The sequence below is a fragment of the Schistocerca cancellata genome, chromosome 4, assembly GCF_023864275.1.
Source record: "Schistocerca cancellata isolate TAMUIC-IGC-003103 chromosome 4, iqSchCanc2.1, whole genome shotgun sequence".
Lineage (NCBI taxonomy): Eukaryota > Metazoa > Arthropoda > Insecta > Orthoptera > Acrididae > Schistocerca > Schistocerca cancellata.
Window position 1 is genome coordinate 462,552,163 of NC_064629.1, and position 17,075 is coordinate 462,569,237.

General features: G+C 44.1%; 1 protein-coding gene across 1 annotated transcript in view; it reads right to left on the reverse strand.

Annotated features, from left to right (window-relative positions):
• The window catches only part of LOC126183494 (beta-1,4-glucuronyltransferase 1), a 305,160-nt gene extending 296,952 nt beyond the window's left edge, over positions 1-8,208 (reverse strand). The window contains exon 1 of the mRNA XM_049925528.1: positions 8,090-8,208. The gene's annotated coding sequence lies outside the window, so the exon portion shown is untranslated. The remainder of the gene's footprint in view (positions 1-8,089) is intronic.
• Between the last annotated feature and the right edge of the window lie 8,867 nt (positions 8,209-17,075).

Consider the following 17,075-nt stretch of genomic DNA (forward strand, 5'->3'; position numbering starts at 1 on the left):
ACTGGCGAATAATTTTCGAGCAGCAAAGGTCGACACCTTTTCCTTCACTCTTATTTCCTGGATGAGCTTTTCGTCCTTAAAAACGGGGCAATCTCGAGAGGAAGCAGCGTGGTCACCCATACAGTTGATGCAGCGAGGGGATGGAGGTGGACAAGCACCCTCATGGGCATCCTTGCCACACGTAACACATTTGGCCGGATTGGAACAGGACTGGCTGGTGTGATTGAACCGCTGACACCGATAGCAACGCGTAGGGTTTGGGACATAAGGGCGAACGGAAATTATCTCATAGCCTGCTTTGATTTTTGATGGGAGTTGAACTTTGTCAAATGTCAAGAAGACAGTGCGGGTTGGAATGATGTTCGTGTCAACCCTTTTCATAACTCTATGAACAGCCGTTACGCCCTGGTCAGACAGGTAGTGCTGAATTTCTTCGTCAGACAAACCATCGAGGGAGCGTGTATAAACGACTCCACGCGAGGAATTTACGGTACGGTGCGGTTCCACCCGGACAGGGAAGGTGTGGAGCAGAGAAGTACGCAGCAATTTTTGTGCCTGGAGGGCACTGACTGTTTCTAACAACAGGGTGCCATTCCGTAATCTGGAACAAGACTTTACAGGACCTGCAATTGCGTCGACACCTTTCTGAATAATGAAAGGGTTGACCGTGGAGAAGTCGTGACCTTCGTCAGACAGAGAAACAACAAGGAACTGTTGCAACGATGGAAGAACTGTCTGTGGCTGAGACTCAGTATACTTACGTTTGTGAGCAGACATAGTGGAAGGTGAGGAAACCATTGCGGAAGAATCCCCCATGATTACCAGCGTCTCCAATGGCGCGCTCCTCCCTTGTGGGGGCCCTGACTGAGGGCACTCCCGCCTTAGGTGATTGTTCACACCTCAGGTCACACCTCCCGACAAACGGACGGAGGGACCAATCGGCACTTTCGGAAGGTATCAGCTCAGGTAATCACCCCTCCCTGGGCTTGGCCGTTACCAGGGGGTACGTACGTGTCCTACCTGTCTACCCGGGGCGGGGAATTACGCGTTACCCCGTACCGGCTGCGCATGGAAGTGCGTGGGTCGGCCTTCAGACACGCACAGGGAGGAAAAAAGAGAAAGGGAAAGGAAAAGGAAAGAAGAGGGGTCTCAAACGCCGCAGCGGAGAAAAGTGCAGAGAGAAGCGGGACGGAAAAGAGAAGGACAGAGGAAGGACGAAGACTTGCAAGTATAGAAAGCAAGGAATTTGTAATAGTTTAGAGCGTCCGTCTCCGGAAGTAGGCACAAACCATACTCCCAGAGGGGGAGAAAGGGAAGGAAAGAGCCAGAGGTGAGGGGGGGGGCGAAGATGGGGGAGGGGGAAGGATGAGGAAAGGGAAGGTATGCAGCCCGGAAAGGAAGGAGGGCCACATTAGCTCGGGGTCCCGTGCTCGCTACGCACGTATCCACAAAAGAGTTGTGGACCCCCTGGGGGGGGGGGGGACCCTTAGCTGTGTAAGTACCTCAATGCATCGGATGTAATTTAAAGATATATGTACCTGACTTGAGTTTTGAGTTCGAAAGGCACGGTGCGCTAGCACGAAAAGCGCTCAGAACACGCGCACGTTATAGCAGCACGTCTCACTATTTAACAGCTTTTCTAGGGCTCCGTCTTACACTTTGTATCAGCATCTAATAAACCAGCCGCTGCCGTAACGATTCTCCTTAATTTTACCTTTATCTGCTCCACCGTGGAAACTTATGACGACTGTTCTTCGTAACTATTCGACAAATATTGGTACCTTTGTTTCTTTCACTTCATAAATGCTGCTAGGACTTCTGAGGCGTTTTAATGCCCAAGGAAACTATGTTGAAGAGCAATACTGTTAAGCATTATGAGCAGTTCAGTACTTTTAAGGCCCTGCAAACAATACAGCGTTGATGTAACACAATGCGGGCATAAAATTGGGGATATTTTCGAAGTTTTGAAGAAAAACATGAATCGAAAGATGGTAAAAACTTAACAACGCTTGCCTTAATCTTCCTACCTAGTGAAAACAAGAGTGAAAGTACCCTGGTAACGGTTTCAGTGTATACGAATTGTGGAATTAAATTTTTATTTCAGTTTTATGACAGTCTCCTTATTCGTAATAAAGCTGCATAATGTTCTAATACTTTGATGGTACTAGTTCATTTGTAAGAACATGCTATGAGACATAAAAGCAGGTGCTAAATATTGCAATATTGTTACAAAGTAGCCGTTTGATTTGGTTTCAGACAATGGAACCTAAAATCGAACTCTAGGTTTTCGCAAGCGGTCGCTTTTACCAGAAAAGCCACAAATCCACCACACCGAACATACTCAAATTCACAAGGTGGCATATTTGCCTCAAATTTTCTCCGCGTTTTCTTGGGCCATTAACAGCTTCCTTCGCTTTGAATAGCACAATCCATTGTGGCGGCATTAAGGACCATCAACCTTCCCTCTGATGCACATTTTTTTTAGTTGCTGAAGAACTTCTGATGATACATTCAGAGAAACTATGTGCAGTCAAATGTTACTATTAGAACTTAACCATCCGGAATGGGAACGTGAATGGCGTAATTGGTAAAGTCGAGCACTCACAAGAATAGGGAGATCCATATTCTAATCTGTTGTCTACCTCAGACTTCCATTGCATCGTATTTTAACAATCACAGCGCATACTAAAAATAAATGAACTGCTTTCTCTAATTCGAAGGTACGGTACTTGTAACACGGTTTTAACTGGGCTTGACATGACCATAAGCAGAAGTGCACGTCCATTACTATTTTATAAAATTAATGGTTCCGCATAAACTTGAGATTTTTAGTAATGAATAATTCATATTTAGCATTTAAATCAGGAGAATATTCTGAGTGTCTTTCGGAGTCACAAAATAAATCATTTCATTTCTTAAAATAAATTCCCGATTGTGTCAAATCGTTGCCTGCTTCATGTTCGTCACAAGGCTGCATGCTTAGGAAACACCGTGGAACTTAGACATGGTAATTTTAGTGATTTTTCCGGATACAATAACTATTTTCCATTTTACACTTAGTATAATTAGGCTAGGATTTCAGGCTACTATCTATCGTGTGTGTCACTGACGTACCGCTTGTATTTAGAAAAATATGGGAACTTGTGAAGTGACGTCCTTCAGTTTAAACTGTTAAATGCGTCGTCTGACTTTTTCCGCTCAATATCCACTGGCTTAAGTATGACGCGGTGCCACGCTCAACATTTGGTTACAGAAGTTTAAAAATTGATTTCAGGGAGGTGCAGAATTTGATAGAGAATGGTTTGGGGAGTGGTAGAGGAGTGTAAATTTCCAAGTAGCTCGACACATTGGAGAGATGCCGAATTTGGAATCTTCCTTTACGTGTGTATATTTTTTGTCTGTAGAAGCGTCCACCTGTGACCGTTACTTTTAAGCCAGACGACTCACGTTAAATCGACAGGTGTGTAAACCTATTGGCGCGTTAGCAGGTTTGTACACAATTTATTTCCGTATTCTTTCTAGACGTGTAATACGTAACTGTGGCGGAACGGTTATCCACCATACTACCGCTTACTTAACTGCAGTAACCACCTAGAATCGTAACTGAGGCTGACCAGCGTAACTGACAAAGACCTGCGTCGAGAGACAGCATTTTCCTCTGCTAAGAGTCATCACACATTACCATAAAGCGATTTCCGCGGGTTACGTTTCTTTTTGTGAAGGAACACAAAACGACATCTATTTACTTTCCTGGAGAAAAGATTTTACTCGCTGTGCAAATGCAACTAAAAAATTTCATTTGTGACAGGTAGTTTTAATGCCTTAAACTTTTTTATTAACAGCCGTGCGGGTTGAGACGTCTTGTCACGGTCCGCGCGGCTCCCCCCGTCGGAGGTTAGAGTCGTCCCTCGGGCGTGGGTGTGCGTCGTTCCTAGCGTAAGTCGGTTTAAGTTAGATTAAATGTTGTGTAAGCTTAGAGATCGATGACCTCAGCACAAACTTAATTTTCAGTGAGACAACATTTCCAAAATGGAAGTATATATCGTTTGTCAGTGCTTAAATTAGAAGTTAATATTAAGTATTACCTTATAATATATCTAAAATATATACATTGTGCTGAATATGGGTTCAGTATTTTATTACCGCTATGGAACCTTCTGCTTAAACGAAGATCGTCGCGAGTTGAGCCTGGATAGCTCAGTCGTTAAGGCGATTTTCGATGAAAGATAAGGGCCAAATCCGAGCCCAATTCCGACACACAGTGTTACTGTCAGGAATATTCAGAACACTGCACACTCGAGTGCGTAGCAGAAGATTAATTCTAGAAATATAACAGTTTAAACGAACGTCATAAAATCAAGCAATAAGGTTTTATGTCCTCCTAAAGTGTCCAAACATTCTACCAGCAGCGTTTCCTTTCCGTTATTTAAATCACATATATAAGCAGATACCAAATCTTTGTCTGCAATATAATGACACCCCTACCGCTACTGCCAGATTGTTTCCTGAATTCCCACAGCCAACAGCACCTTTCGATACAAAATAGTTCAAGATTACAGTGACCAGATTAAGGCGAAGAAAGAATTTAACTATAATAATAATAATAATAATAATAATAATAATAATAATAATAAATGGTCCACGATGCGAAACGAAAATTAAAGAAACTTATAGTAACAAGTAATGTAATAATATGCTATGATAATGAAAAGATAGATTGGAAATGTATCTGTATGGTCCAGAAGTCAATATTTTGGACATCTTTTCAGAGCAACCAAGAATTCCTTAGTTTCGATTTTGTTCATTTGATGGGAATTGCTGGTATAAAACAGGTCGGTAACAGTGCAGTGGGCTACCTTTTCTCACACTCCTCCTCGTTATCATGATGTCCCAGTTTTCCATCACTTCGGAAACAGAAGTTTCCTTGTTTTAGGAGCTGACGTCCTAACGATACACCAGTACCGTGGCTAAGTCGGATTCTAATTTGTATAGTAAACTATAGGACATTTAGTTCCGGTACGTCAGATTTCGTACAATTTTATGTTTTAAAGCAGCATAGGCAATCCTTTTTCAATTACTAGTCACTTAAAAATGTCATTATTCTAAACACGCGCATTGTACCTAACACATCAAAGGCACCACATTTTTCACTTAGGTTATGTGAAAACGTTAGGATACGGGAAAAAATGGGGTAGTTGATGGGTGATAAGCAGAGGTAACCATTGCAACATCTTCCATTTTCGTATGTAAATCTAAGTTGGATCTGCGATCTTTCAGAACAGGTGTGGTAGGAGATTACGAATGCCTCGCTTTCGCTTTGGTGATACGCAAACAGGTCGAAGTGGCGAAGTGACAAAATCTCACTAGTTAATATGGCTTTTTGCTTACGTTTGACGTTCTATTGACAGCGTCGTAATTAGAGCGACCCGCAACTGCTCAGCTTTTGCAACAAGAGGAAGGAATCTGTACTGACAGCGAGTAAAATAAGTCTGTACTAATAACGGAAACGTTGTCTTCCTCATTACTGACAAAAGCCCTCCCCCTCCTCTCTATTTTACAGACAGTCAAGCAATGTAAGGGTGGAACTTGTCTGTTTGTAAAACACACATAAAAGATACATTTAAAATTTGCTCAGTGCTAAATCTTGCGTCAACTACGAGTGAGTGTATGGATAGAGTTAACTAATTTATAAGTTGTGTGTCTACGATATATTTTATATGCCTATAATAAGTCAGTCAAGCCAAAACTGGACTAACTGCGTTGCACGTGTTATCTGTACAGTTAAATTCGCAGTTCCAACACGTCTAAGAAAGACCATACCGCAATTACAACGTATTGTCATATTCCTTATTACTACGGGTTTCTTTGATTTTCATTTCGCATCACGGACCACTTTCTAATAATGCTTATTGTGTAGAAATTCCAATCACAGTCCGTCTCGGAACCTGCGCGGTCAGCGCCGGCGTATTGCTATCTGAAGGGGGCTGGGTTCGATTCTCGGCAGGGTTGGATACCTTCTCCCCATCAGGACTGGGCGTTGTGTTGTCCTCACGTTCGTGTCCTCTTAACTGAGATTCCACTACTCAGACAGCCATATAGGCACGTTCCGAAAGCCAGTACATTGAAACAAGTTCCATTCATTCTCCGCCTTAATGCTCTATTCACTGTTATCGCACACCGTGGTTTATGCAGCAATCCCGCCAGCTATGGTCAGTAAAGATGCAATCGGCCAATCGCGAGGTTCTTATATTCTACTGGAAATAAACATTCAGGAGCTGCTTTTATCTGTCATTTAACAAAGTGAAAGCAAGCATAGCTAGCAGTACGTCTGACGCTTTGGCAGAACATAAAATCTTATTGGCCAATTTTATGCTCGTTTAAACTTGTTTTCGGAATTAATCTCTTACTACGCAGCGGGATGTGCGTCAGACTAAGGTTCTTATCGGGCCTTCTTTGCCTTTCACAGGTTACCCCCACGCACCAGAGATGGCTCGAAGAGGGGCGAATGCATTTCTCTCACTCCACAGACTTCGGTAGTTCCCAAAAGCATTTGTCTGTAGCTAGCTTTGTGTGCACGTAAATTGCCTCTTAAAAAAAGTCTTTAAATGTTTCGAAGAATTGCTATTACATACACGTACGTCGCGGATTTACTTAAAAAAATCCAGCGAAACTCGTTATAGCTTTGGAGTCTGTGACGACATAAAATACAAAAACGCCACAAAATAGTTTTCTACAATGTCAAATTTGAAAGATTTATTGAGAACAATACAAGTCAATGACAGATTTAAGTTTCTTGATTTCGTCGCTTATTCTCCCACCATGAGTTAGCAAATCCCGTTCTACATTCAACAAGTCGCAGGGGCAACTAACTAGGTGTTAGTTGAGAATTTCTGTTTTTACTCCATATCATTATAAATCTAAAGGAGGCAAAGAAAATTTTATCAAACGGCATCTGATAGTGATCTGCACACCGTCGTTTCTCAGATATGTAAGTACACTTAGTAGCTACACAGTTAGTTTGTGCAGAGCTTAATCAGCTGAGTACACAGCTATTTAAGAACCTTTTCCACATTGCACTGTACCATGTTAGAGGTAGTGGCATTTACTGAAAATACAAAAACGTACAGAAGGCCATCGCTTCATTCATAATGTGCTCCGCTGTTCATCGTATATGCATTAGTGATGCTTATCTAAGTGCGCAACATTGGAAATCTGTTTCCCTTGTTTGGATACTTACAACATAAGTGCTCTGGAGTTAACTTTTTGGAGAGGGATGTCAGGAAAGGTTTCACACCGGAATCAGTTCAAACCTGAGACTGAAAAGAGTGAACACATCCGAACGATTTGAAATGACTTAACTCTTTATATCGAAGTCTGCTAAGAATGAGCTATCTTTTACTGTGAAATTACTGCTCACAAAGTGCAGTAGCGCATGTATCATCGTCGGAGGACGAGGCCTGCAGAACCTTAACGCAGAATATCTGTTCAAGAAACATATTTAGAGGTGTAAGAAGACAAACGTCTTTCAGGATAAGAGACGGTCAGGAACAAACCAAGGGAAATTGCATAAAAAAGTATAATTCATGGACAACTATAATCCCAAATTTCCGCTGAGAAGCAGGAGTTAGCGTATCTGTGCCTTGCATGGTTCTAGAACGAAGGGAATTCCCAAATACTGTCATAAAACCACTAGTAGCTAGAATCACGCTAATTTTCTTCAGCATGAAAAGCGCGGAACAGCTCTTGCGTTGTTTACCGAGAGAAAAATTATTTCTTAACATTGTGGACAAAGGATGCGGTTACACAGTACCGTTTAGGCAATCAGCACATCTGTGTCTTAAAAAAAGAAACGAATTTGCAGACTGTTGTGCAGTCATTGCCAGCAGAAAGAATAGACAATGATTACAGGATGCGTTGTCATTGAAAAGAAAAAAAAAAGAAGAAGAAAGAAATAAACGTATAGTGAAATGCGGAAACTGGTAACCACTTAAGAACACAGTTTCCGCAGCCGAATCATAAGCAGACACTATAGGTTGAAGGGATAGTCGCTGGTAACTTAAATGCAAGAGCAAAAACTTGCTGCGCCCACCTGCACTCGGCAAGCAGCAAGCGTCGCGTAGCAGGCAAAGAAGCTGCGGAGTGCGTCGAGCCGTCCTCCCCTCCACTTCCTGCGTGCAACCCCTATCGCTGTCGGCTACTCACTGCTGACAGCTGGCAGTCGTAAATTTGCCTGAGGCGACTCGGGCACAAGCTCGTGACGTCACCGCGCATGCGCCCGAGCGCACCTATCTTCTGCCTCCGTGCTTGCGGCGGTGGCTTTGGGACGGTAGGCACGCGCGTGAGGAAGCTACTGACTCGCTACCAGCCAATCGCGAACGTTAAGGTAATATTACTTTTTGAGGCAGCTGTCGAGCGTCCAGCCGCGTATCACCTTGCACCAAAGTCACCGGGTAGGAATGAAGAGTACGAAGTAACTGTCCTACGGTGTTTAATGCCTAACTACCACAGTGGTCAGTAAACAATACTTCTTGCGCGGCCGGCCGAAGTGGCCGTGCGGTTAAAGGCGCTGCAGTCTGGAACCGCAAGACCGCTACGGTCGCAGGTTCGAATCCTGCCTCGGGCATGGATGTTTGTGATGTCCTTAGGTTAGTTAGGTTTAACTAGTTCTACTTTCTAGGAGACTAATGACCTCAGCAGTTGAGTCCCATAGTGCTCAGAGCCATTTGAACCATTTGAACTTCTTGCGCAACATTTAACTAATTACGACATATAATGTATCTGCTTTTCCCGCACTGTCCCAGGATTTACACATACTACAAGCCGATATCAGAACAAACTCCTCTCAATTCAAATCTACTTGGCACAGTAGTAACCTTTGATACAAATACTGCCATCGCATAGAGAAACACCTCTTTTTTTCCAAAAACATCTATCTATTAACGATAAAAAATTTCAAGATCGTAAAAGCTTTCAAAAAATAAAACGAATTCCAGCTTTCTTTAATTCCTTGGCGTAAACATCGAGATGTAACGAATTTATCTTCCCATCTGCCTGGACTGATAGATCGAGCGAGGAAACCCAGTGCTTAGGACACTGGGTCGTAGTCGCGAGGACTGGGGCTCAAATCCTCGTCCAACATAAGACGTTGAATGTTAGATTGTGAGAAGTGGAAACACACCATACAGCCAACATCCGCCCATCCTTTTCATAACTGCTGATATCATACATAGATCGGCATGGATGTGACTTTCGCCTGTTTGCAAGACCTGCCATTTTACGCCTCATGTACCGGAAAAGAAACAGATATCAGCGGTCACAGATTGGTGACGTGCATCCTTTCATATGCCTGTTAGTTAACGGTGACGTAGTGACAGAAGGAACTCCAGCTACTAGAGTGAAGTTTTTCTATTGGACGCCGCTTCGGAGAGTTGTGTATCCCTAAGCTACCCTAGTAGTTCTACCAGAGAAAGGGGACGTACCCTTTAACGTGGAATCCGAACCACATCTCGTTGCTGGCGAATCTTTACGTTATGAAAGGTGAAGGCTAGGTTAAAGGCAAATTCAGAATTCCATGGTCTGACCGAGATTCGATCCCGGCCATTCAATTGTCAGAAGCACGCTTACCTTTTCTTTATTTTTTGTGAGACCACAAGGCACGACTAGGGGAGAAGTGAAAGGTTCAGCCGGCCGTGGTGGTCGAGCGGTTCTAGGCGCGTCAGTCCGGAACCACGCGACTGCTACGGTCGCAGGTTCGAATCCTGCCTCGGGAATGGATGTGTGTGATGTCCTTAGGTTAGTTAGGTTTAAGTAGTTCTGAGTTCTAGGGGACTGATGGCCTCAGACGTTAAGTCCCATAATGCTCAGAGCCATTTGAACCATTTTTGAAAGTATCAAACAGAGGACGAACACATGCGCACAATGGGAACACGGTATCCTATTAAAGCGAGAAAAGCAGCAACAATGTCAGAGAAGAAGAATAATTAAAAGTACAACTTTACTGTGTCGACAACTGTGCTAACAGCTTTGTAGTGGAGTACCCATGGCAGAACTGAGTGAAGTACATGACATAACACAGACGAATGCACTAACACGAATTGAGTTCTTGGTGGGCTAAACAATATGTGTGCGAACCTTAAAACAATGTTTTCCACCATTTAGTAGGGAAGTTTTGCGATGGGACACACATGACTATTAATTATACACCAGGGCTTAACAACTGGCCGGTTTTGAGCGCGAGTACTCGCGTCTGCTCAGGCACGTGCTCGCGAGCAGGTGTAAGGTCGCGGAGTAGGGAGGGAGGGGAGGGAGGGGCAATGCGCGCGCACATATGAATAGGACCGCAGCGTGCCTATTTAATTCGCGCCGACTGTGTAACGTTAAAAATACTACGATCAGCTCTAACAGTCACTTCGCTGGTTAAGAATCATGTCAAGTCGCCGTTGTGTAACCCCAACCATGCTTTCGCAGTTCAACTCCCATTGGGAGGAATTGTATCTGTTTACAGAAAAAGATGGTGTTGCAAAATGTTTAGTATGTCACAAAACGCTGAATTCTTTTAGGAAATTTAATTTGCAGCGACATTATATGTCGTGCCACGCGAAGACTACGGAAGTGGAAAATGTGATGGACCAGATCGTGCACAGAAAGTTATTAAACTTAAAAGGAAGCTATCCGAAGAAGATCTGGATGACGAAGAAAAATCAACTGCGGCAGCTCTCAGAGTGAGCTACAAAATTGCTTTGTTTTTAGCAAAATCCCTGCGCCCTTTCACTGATGGCGATTTAATAGAAGATGTTTGGTAGTTGCAGCGGAACATTTGTGTCCATCTCAAGTTGAACAGTTTCGGATTTTGCCATTATCTGACCTGACCATTATGCGTCGCATACAGGACATGGCAGACGACGTCCAGAGCCGGCATGCAAATATCTATAAAGATTTTATGGCGTATTCTCTAGCTCTGGACGAAAGTGTTGATATCACTGGAACAGCGCAGCTTTCCACATTTATTAGAGGTGTTAATAGAGATCTTCAGGTGAGGAAGGAGCTCCTCGATGTAGTAGCCATGAAGAACACTACAACCGGAGGTGATATTTTAAGTAGTGTTGAAGAAAGTGTTGAAAATATAGGATTGTCGTGGAATTCTTTAGTTTCAGTGTCTACAGACGGTGCACCAGCGACGACAGGGAAAAAATTAGGTTTCGTTGCGCTGTTGAAGGAGAAAATGCAAAAACTGACCGTGCCGAATGAAATAAGGGGCGTTCACTGTCTGATCCACCAGGAAAACTTATGTGCAAAGAGTATCACTCTAAAAAATGTGATGAGTGTTGTTGTTCATACAACCAATTATATAAGGAAGCATGGGCTACAACACAGACAATTTAAAATCTTTCTTGAGGATGTAGAAAGCCAGTATGGTAGCCTGCCTTATTACAGCGAGGTCCGCTGGCTTAGTCGTGGCGAATTATTATATCGAATGTTTGCCTATTAGATGAGATAAATATGTTCATAGAAATAAATAACATGTGTGTTACTGAATTGAAAGAGCCTTCATGGAAATGTGGTCTCGCGTTCTTAGCAGATTTAACTAGCCATCTAAATGCTTTGAACATTTCACTACAAGGTAAAGATCTGCTAATTACTCATTTCATAGATCGAATACGAGCTTTTAAAATGAAATTGACACTTTGGGTGAGTCAGCTGGAAACAGGATATCTAGCTCATTTTCCTAAATTATCATCCATGCAAGATGTTCACAAAGACTGTGAACGTTATTCACATAGTTTAGTTGCCCTTAAGGGAGAATTTGATCAACGCTTTCAAGATCTGACAGCACTAGACAGTGATTCTGATCTGTTCTCCTCTGCATATTCAGCGAATATTGAAGGGATTCGTCCTGAGCTGCAACTAGGAATTATTGACCTGCAGTGTGACAGAGAATACAGAGACAAATTTCAGAACAAGAAAAACATTTTGGAATTTTACAGACACTTCCCTCAGGATAGATTTCCTCGTTTGCACAAACTGGCGGCTACAATAATATCAATGTTCGGTTCCATGTATGTTTGTGAATAACTGTTCTCTGCAATGAAATGTAACAAGACGCGCCTGAGAAACGCATTGTCTGATCGAAATTTAAACTGCACGCTGCGGCTAAACTGCACAAGAACAATTACTCCGAACATAGACACAATTGTAAAGGGCAAAAAGTACAAGATAACAGAGAATCCCACACTTCAGTGGCACCTTTTATTGTGTAACAGTTCACAAATTAATACTAATGTAGAGGCATACAGTAAGCTAATAAAATTATGTGGCACGTGTACATTCTCCTTTATTTGTTTCATTTGTCACAGTAATAATTCGTGAGTGATATCCCTGCAGGTGGCGGCGGATTTACATTATCTGGCGGCAGCTGTTGTGTGCCCCACGTGACTCTCCCCACTCTCCGCTCTGGTCCGGTAGTGGGGATAGCGTGCTCGCGCTGCTCCGTGCTCGCGCCTTGCTGCTCACAGCTTGCTCCGCGAGCACGTATGTTGTGAAGCCCTGTTATACACTGTCCACTCAATTAATGTGACCACCGGTCAAAAGGTTGAATAACTGTCTTTTGAGGCACAGTCCTGTGTGAGACCTTGCAGGAAGACCGTCATTCAGGTTCTGGAAGGTACCGACGGGGATGCGGAGCCATGGCGACTCCAGTGCCGTGGCCAGCTGTGCTATGTTTCTCGACTGAGGATACGTGGCGCATACAGTGTGACCGAGGTGGTCCCAAAGATTTTAGATTGGGTTTAAATCCGGGTATTTGGTGGCTAAGAGAGTACACTAAACTCATCCTGGTGCTCTTCGAACCACGCGCGTACGCTGCGAGCTTTGTGACACGTTGCATTGGTCCTGCCGGTAGATGCAGTCGTGTCGAAGAAAGACGAAATGCATGTAGGGGTGAAGATGGCCCCCAAGGATATATGCATACTTGTGACTTCCAGAATGACGAGATTACCCATGGAATGCCACGAAAACATTCCCCAGACCATAAGATTGCCTCGATTGTTGCAGGGTGTTTGCTTCCAAACGTTTCACACCGTCCACGCCAATGGCCATTTGTCCGATGTGATTCATCTTAAAAGCCCACCTGACTCCACTCTCTCGTCATTTAGGTGCTGCCTTAGCGTGTTAATTCCAGTCTTTGTTTGCTATGAACAATGCCGATGAAAAATAGTCTGCACGGCTTCACGAACCAGGCGTCTGCTGCGGAGGCCCATACGCAGCAACTTTCGCTGAACGGCTTTTGACAAGATCCTGTTCTAGCCCCTTAGTTCATCTGGGCGGTCAGTTGCTCAACAGTAACATGTCTGTTCTCCTATACACATCTGTGCAGGCGTCGTTTACCCCTGTCATCTAACTTCCATGGTGCACCACAGTCGCCTAGACGCCGGTTTTTGATAGCGCTACTTTGCCGTACATAGGATATTTTAACTACGGCGGCATGCGAACGGTTTACAACTTAGCCCTTTAGGAAATGCTGCGCCCCTCCCCCCAACCCCCTCCCCCCTCCGCATGGCCCTAAAGCCAATGATCATGCTCGTTTGGACGTCAGATAAATCGCCCCATTTCGGCAATACGACAACGACTGGACGTTTTGCGGGTCTCCCCTCCGCTACGAGTGCTGCCACCTTACGTCTGTGTGTGCTTATTGCACACTGACGTCACATAAAAGCGATTGGACCGTGTATTTCCAGAAGACACTGTGGACAATGATGCACGGATTCTTGTTGTTTGTTTTTACCTTCTTATTTTTTCCACTTGGTTTCTAGACAGACTGAAGATTTTTGCACCCAAAATTGACGCGAGCACTTCAACAGCAGTTCGCTCCAGCATGAGGCCAGCATGTTTGTGGCAGGATGTAGCCTGGTTCCAACATTCAGCCCACAAGTGCTTACACAAGAGCCAATGGTCAAACGTAAATGGTAGGAGAATTAACCAGAGTGTTCTATCTGCAGTCTTTATTTGGAAATGTTGTGAATGTGAAAGAAAACTGAAAGTTCTACTATGAAATACTTCGTATCTCAAAGCAAATATTTGCAACCAAGCAGGCGATTATCTAAACCCGATAAGGCCATAACAGCTGTTGTAATATCTGCCTGGAGCTCACATAAAAACTTTGTAGCGTGTTTCAGTTAACACTTCCCTCTCTCACCGAAAGCAACCCCGTTGTAACAACTGCTAGGTTCCTTTGGCCGATTAAGGCCAAGTTATATCAGCCAATATGAGTAATAGGAAGTGCTTTCCAGACCGTGCGATACGCCAAACGTGAATGGAATGTGCTCAGCAAATTAACAACCGATGATCTTATAAATTAAATTTGTCGGATGTGCTTTTGAAGCCACCATTCGCATCTATTACGACGGATTCCTTTCTAGTTCTGTATTTTCCCCGCTCCTCTTCCTTCCCCTTTTCATTACAACGTAGTGTAAGATCGCACTGCGGCTTTTTCAACAGGGGTATCCAGACACACGGAAAACATGCCGAAGTTATGTGACGGCGACCTCACAATCAGCAGGATTACTAACAGGAAATATCACTTTATTCAAGTTCTGTAAATATTTCTCCTCTTTCAGGTCGTTTTTCAGTGGCGATAGTAGAAAGGGATTTTTTAACGGATTGATCTACGCTAAGATTAAATATTCATTTCCACAAAAGGTGTTGTGCGCTTATGCAGGGTAATTATTTCCACTATGCACAAACTCTAGGGATTGATCGATGAGAGGATACGGAACGAAAACGGTCTAATGAACTTATGTTCGGGAACGCAATGTTTCCATGCCAGAGACCATTTATTCAATCATAATTTGTCACAGAAACTGCGGTCTAACATGCGCTATACCATGCAGCCACAGTTACAGTGTGCATGGTTACCCCCTAGAGGATGGTGCTGTTCTTCTTACGTCATGCGCTAGCGCTCTCTCCCGCCATACTAATTGGTAATGTGTCTGATTCACTTCTCTTGCTGACTCACCTTGTAATGGATGTGATACAGCGTTGTGCACAATGCTTCCGTATTCGAATCGAGAGCTTCCCGACGTGGTGATTTCTTACGGAAAGGCAAATGGCAACGGGCGGAGGGTAGCAAGGTTGTATCAGTACACCTTTCCTCTCCGACAACAACCACAGCAGTCAGTGTTGCAACAGTGTTTCGCCGTCTGTCTGAGACAGAGTCGTTTCAGGAAGCAGGAAATCATGACGGACGTACCCGAAATGTTCGGACGCTAAACTTGGAGGAAAATGTGATTAACACTGTGGAGACGACCGAGCAATTCGCCCGCCAGTACAGGGGAAGCCAGGCAGTTGTTACTACCCTTATCACTTACAGCGTATGCAGGGCTTACTAGCGACAGACTTTCCACATCGGGAGCAGTTTTGTCATTGGTTTCTTCACCAGGCAATCACGCTCTCAGGATTTGTGTCATCCAGCCTATTCACAGATGAGACCATCTTTACGCGCAGTGGTATCTTCAACTTTCTTAACAGTCATCTGTGAGATAGTGTGCAGAACCCTCATGGTATGGTGACAGCAAATCATGAGCATCGGTGCAGCCGGAATGTGTGGGCCGGGATAATTGGCAACCGTATTTTGAGACCAGTCTTCCTTCCACCTTGCCTAAGAGGCCGGAACTATCGGCGTTTCTTGGGGGTTACTTTGCATCTCCTGCTAGAAGAAGTGCCATTGATGATTCGGAGGGTTACGTGGCTGCTATATGATGGTTCTCCAGCACATTTCGATGTTAACGTCTGGACGCAACTCAATCGCGTCTTTCCTGGTCGATGGATCGGACGACAGGGTCCAGTTGCATGGGTTGCTCGTTCACCGGATCTCAACCCGTGCGATTTCTGGTTATGGGTCCATCTCAAATGTATGCAGAGCCAATTCCAGTTGTGGACACACTAGAGCAGCGTATTCATGCTGCCTTTGACACTCTTCGTATGCAGCTTGACCCATCTAAACGTGTGACACAGAACATGCTACGGCGCGTACGCGCATGCGTTGAAGCACGTGGGGTTCGAATCCTGCCTCGGGCATGGATGTGTGTGATGTCCTTAGGTTGGTTAGATTTAAGTAGTTCTAAGTTCTAGGGGACTGATGACCTCAGATGTTAAGTCTCATAGTGCTCAGAGCCATTTGAACCATCTTTTGTGAGACCACCCGTTTCGGTATACAGCAATGAATGCACTCCACTGGGGGAGATTTGATGGTTATATCTTAATCTACGTCTATACTCGGCAGATCACCTTATTGTGTGGCGGAGGGGACTTTGTGTACCACTGTCACTTCCCCAGTTTACTGTTGCAGTCACATATACTTCGTCGGTTACGATTGGTGGCAAGCCTCCGTGTGGGCTCCAGACTATTTTTACGTTCATGGCCTTTCCGGAAATATACATAGGAGGAAGCCATATATTGCTTGACTCTTCTAAGAACATGGGCTCTCGGAACTTTAACATTAAACCACACCACGATACAGAAAGTTCGCCTCTCTTGTAGCGTCTGCAATTAGAGTTGACTGAGCATTGCCGTGACGCTTTCGTGTTTACTAAATGGACCTGCAACGAAACGCGCTTCTCTTCTTGTGATCTTCTCTGTTTCCTCTAATATACCTGTCTCGTACGGATCTCAGACTGACGAGCAATATTCAAGTATTCGACAAACGAGGGTTTTGTAAGCTGCCTTCTTTGTGGGTGGACTACATTTCTTGTCGACTCTTCCAGTGAATATCAGCCTGGTACCTGACTTGCTTGCGAGTGGCTTGATGCGGTCGTTCCACTTTAAAGTCTGATGCAGTCGTTCCGCTTTAAATCGCTCCATACGCCTACTCCCAGGTATTTTTTTTTAGATGTGACTGCTTTCGGTGGTTGTTCTGCAACCGTGTAATCATGCAGTAATGAGTGTTTCTGCCTATTTATGCACAATGCATTACACTTTTAGATGTTGAGGGTTAATCGTCCATCCTTGCACCGAGTGTCGATCCTCTGCAGGTCTTCATGCATTCTACTACAATTTTCTAACGTTGCGACTTCTTTGAATAC